This window comes from Oncorhynchus gorbuscha, linkage group LG02, assembly GCF_021184085.1.
Source record: "Oncorhynchus gorbuscha isolate QuinsamMale2020 ecotype Even-year linkage group LG02, OgorEven_v1.0, whole genome shotgun sequence".
Classification (NCBI taxonomy): domain Eukaryota; kingdom Metazoa; phylum Chordata; class Actinopteri; order Salmoniformes; family Salmonidae; genus Oncorhynchus; species Oncorhynchus gorbuscha.
Window position 1 is genome coordinate 102,387,040 of NC_060174.1, and position 4,286 is coordinate 102,391,325.

Sequence of the window (4,286 nt, forward strand, 5' to 3'; positions counted from 1 at the left end):
TGACCCGACAGAAGGAGGAGGACATCTTGGAAGACATATTGGCCAAGATTCAATCCGATCGCAGGTTGCAGACAAAGTGGCTTTCAAAGAATGACCCGACACATGCAGTGTTCACTGGGAAAGTGAGAGGAGCTGCATTTTCTGCTATCAGTTTGAATCCTGGCTCTTTTCAATCCACATCGCGGAAGTTCAGCTTTCCAGCGTGATTTAACTGTAACGGAAAAGACTGCATGCACGGTAAACGCTCAATCGGAAATGACCTTTACATGTCTATCACGGAATCTGTAACACTTTTCAGATTGAACAGAACCCTTAATATCTCAATGCCTGTGTCTCATACAAGAAATATTACTGGGACAGACAGTCAACTGGAATACTAATGGAACGCAGAGCCTGAGAGACAGAAAGAGAGAGATACGCCACAGCAGATATTATACTGAATGGGAACAGAACATGTGAATGTGATTCTCATTCAGTCCTAAAATCTAAAAAGACCAAATGTATCATCATTTGTCAATATTTGTCAATGACGCACTCAGCACAAGACTGTCAGAAATGGCGGAGGGGCAGTTATTGACACATCACCCTTTGCCCATGTAAAGACAAGTTGCTGGAGTCGACTCGACTATCACACGCTTGCCACAGTTTCTCTCAACAGTGTATTTGCTCAACTCAAACACGTTATGATTTATGTTTCTACCTCTCTGGTTAATACAGGTCAATATTTGCAGAGGAGTCGTGAGCAGGGCTGGCAGATCAGGGGGTTTTGGGTTTAGGTGAGGGCGAGCAGAGGGGCTCAGGGTCCCGCGAGAGTGTCAGGACCTGAACAGGTCCAGTCTGACACCCCCTGTGTTTGCTGTTCCATAGCCCCTTCCTCTCTTCTCTCCTCTCCTCTCCTTTTATATCCCCACTTCCCTCATCTCCTCTCTGCAGTATAGTTACAGGTCAGTTAGGTCAAAGGTCACAGGGGGCTGAGGCGAAATCAATACTGCACATCCTATGGTTAGTTAGTTTTAACCATAGGATGACTTTGATGATTAATTTTCAAAACATATATGAAAGGTTTTCTTATGTACTGGGAAGCCGGGCTGTGCCCCCCCCCCCTCTCTCTCTCGCTCTCTCTTTCTCTCTCTCTGAAGAAAGCAGCAGCAGTAGTGTGTCTGTGTCAAACTGTGTGGGAGGGATGCGTCTATGATGAATGTCTTGATCCATCTTGTATAAACCTGTCCTATTTCATTTGCTTTGGGAGAGGATAATCCTGATTTCTTCTTGGCAGAGCACCAATAGCATTATTTCCCTCAGCTCAGCAGGAAGCATTAAAGGTTCAACTATGATACTATGATAAATGTTGAGGAACAGAGAGGTAGAAAAAGGAATATATACATTGTGATATCTCACGTTGTGCTATTAACTCTACTGAAGTTACATACAGGGTAGCCTAGTGGTTAGACTAGTAACGTTGGACTAGTAACCGAAAGGCTGCCAGTTCAAATCCCCGAGCTGACAAGGTACAAATCTGTTGTTCTGCACCTGAACAGGCAGTTAACACACTGTTCCTAGGCCGTCATTGAAAATAAGAATTTGTTCTTAACTGACTTGCCCAGTTAAATAAAATTATCTGTATTTCTTCATCAAAATTGAATTAACGGTAAATTAAACTACTGACCTGCAACTCAACATTTGGGACAAAGTGATTACTTGGTGTGAAAATAATCCCTTCACCATCAAGGAAAGAAGTCACAGAGATTGACATACAGCTGCAGTGTCACATGGAGGGAGTATTAAAGAGCCATGTAATCGTTCATGGCTGTGGGGCAAATCCTCTAAGTGCAACTGCCATGGAGGCAGATGTGATACATCATTGCATCTGTGAGATGTAAGAGAGAGAGAGAGAGAGAGAGAGAGAGAGAGAGAGAGAGAGAGAGAGAGAGAGAGAGAGGGTAGAGAGAGAGAGAGAGTAGGAGGGTAGAGAGAGAGACAGAGAGAGAGAGAGAGGGGGAGTAGGAGAGAGAGAGTAGGAGGGTAGAGAGAGAGAGTAGGAGGGTAGAGAGAGAGAGAGGGGGGGGGTAGGAGAGAGAGAGTAGGAGGGTAGAGAGAGAGAGATGGGGGAGAGAGTAGGAGGGTAGAGAGAGAGAGAGAGAGAGAGAGAGAGAGAGAGAGAGAGAGAGAGGGGGGAGTAGGAGAGAGAGAGAGTAGGAGGGTAGAGAGAGAGAGAGAGAGAGTAGGAGGGTAGAGAGAGAGAGAGAGAGAGGGGGGGGGGAGTAGGAGAGAGAGAGTAGGAGGGTAGAGAGAGAGAGAGGGGGAGAGAGTAGGAGGGTGGGGAGAGAGAGAGAGTAGGAGGGTAGAGAGAGAGGGTGGGGAGGGTAGAGAGAGAGGGTGGGGAGGGTAGAGAGAGAGAGAGAGAGTAGGAGGGTAGAGAGAGAGAGAGAGAGAGAGGGGGGGAGTAGGAGAGAGAGAGTAGGAGGGTAGAGAGAGAGAGAGGGGGAGAGAGTAGGAGGGTGGGGAGAGAGAGAGAGTAGGAGGGTAGAGAGAGAGGGTGGGGAGGGTAGAGAGAGAGGGTGGGGAGGGTAGAGAGAGAGGGTGGGGAGGGTAGAGCGAGAGAGGGGGGGAGAGAGAGAGTAGGAGGGTGGAGAGAGAGAGATCAGATCTAGGAAGACGGTGCTCGTTAATCCGTTAATGAGATTACACTGTTCTCCTTTTAGGAGGGTAGAGAGAGAGGGTGGGGAGGGTAGAGAGAGAGAGAGGGGGGGAGAGAGAGTAGGAGGGTGGAGAGAGAGACAGAGAGACAGGGAGAGAGAGAGAGATCAGATCTAGGAAGACGGTGCTCATTCATCTTTGGTGTTAATCCGTTAATGAGATTACACTGTTCTCCTTTTAGGAGGGTAGAGAGAGAGAGGGGGAGTAGGGGGCGGAGAGAGAGACAGAGAGACAGGGAGAGAGAGAGGGGGGAGGAGAGAGAGAGTAGGAGGGTGGAGAGAGAGACAGAGAGACAGGGAGAGAGAGAGAGATCAGATCTAGGAAGACGGTGCTCATTCATCTTTGGTGTTAATCCGTTAATGAGATTACACTGTTCTCCTCTTACAGCTCATCGATTAACACCGGATGGCGTCGCTCTCAAAGTCTCTCCCTTTAAAGCCATTGGCACCCTTTCGCCCCGTCAATGCTCTGTTATCAAAACACCTTGCCCTCAAAGTCTTTAAAGAGGTAGTGGGTTAAAGAGGAATAATCTTTAGAATTGTGATAGTGTTCTATTTCAAATGGAATACATCTTGAAACAAAAATGGTGGTTTCCAAGTTCAAAATGATTGACACTATATAAACTAGTCACCCCACAGTGCATGTTATTATACCCCTGATGAAGACAGATTGTCTGTCGAAACGTTGGATGTTAGGTTATTAAACGATTGCATCTGAGCTCCTAGAGTGTGCGGCTCTTTTTCAGGAAATAGACATGACCACAGCAGCAGGAGGACTTGTGACAAACCTCAACTTCCAGTCCATTTAGAAGAGTATCAGATTGTCAGAGCAAGCTGTCAAATATTTGACAAACAGCACCAATAAAAGTCCTATTCTGTTTCCATGGAAACTGAGAGTGAGCGAGAGAGAGAGAGAGAGGCAGAGAGAAAGAGAGAGAGAGAGACAGAGAGAGAAAGAGAGAGACAGAGACGGAGAGAGAGAGAGAGACACAGAGAGAGACACAGAGAGAGACAGAGAGAGATGAGGGTTGGCATGAGGGTCTGCTATACAAACTGATGGAAAGTGGTGGTGGTGGTGGTGTTGGGGGTAAAACATATGACATTATAAAATCCAAGTACACAAACAACAAGTGTGCAGTTAAAATTGGCAAAAAACACACACATTTCTTCACACAGGGTTGTGGGGTTAGACAGGGGGTGCAGCTTAAGCCCCACCCTCTTCAACATATATATCAACGAATTGGCGCAGGCACTAGAAAAGTCTGCAGCACCCGGCCTCCCCCTGCTAGAATCCGAAGTCAAATGTCTGCTGTTTGCTGATGATCTGGTGCTTCTGTCACCAACCAAGGAGGGCCTACAGCAGCACCTAGATCTTATGCACAGATTCTGTCAGACCTGGGCCCTGACAGTAAATCTCAGTAAGACCAAAATAATGGTGTTCCAAAAAAGGTCCAGTCACCAGGACCACAAATACAAATTCCATCTAGACACTGTTGCCCTAGAGCACACAAAAAACTATACATACCTTGGCCTAAACATCAGCGCCACAGGTAACTTCCACAAAGGTGTGAACGATCTGAGAGACAAGGC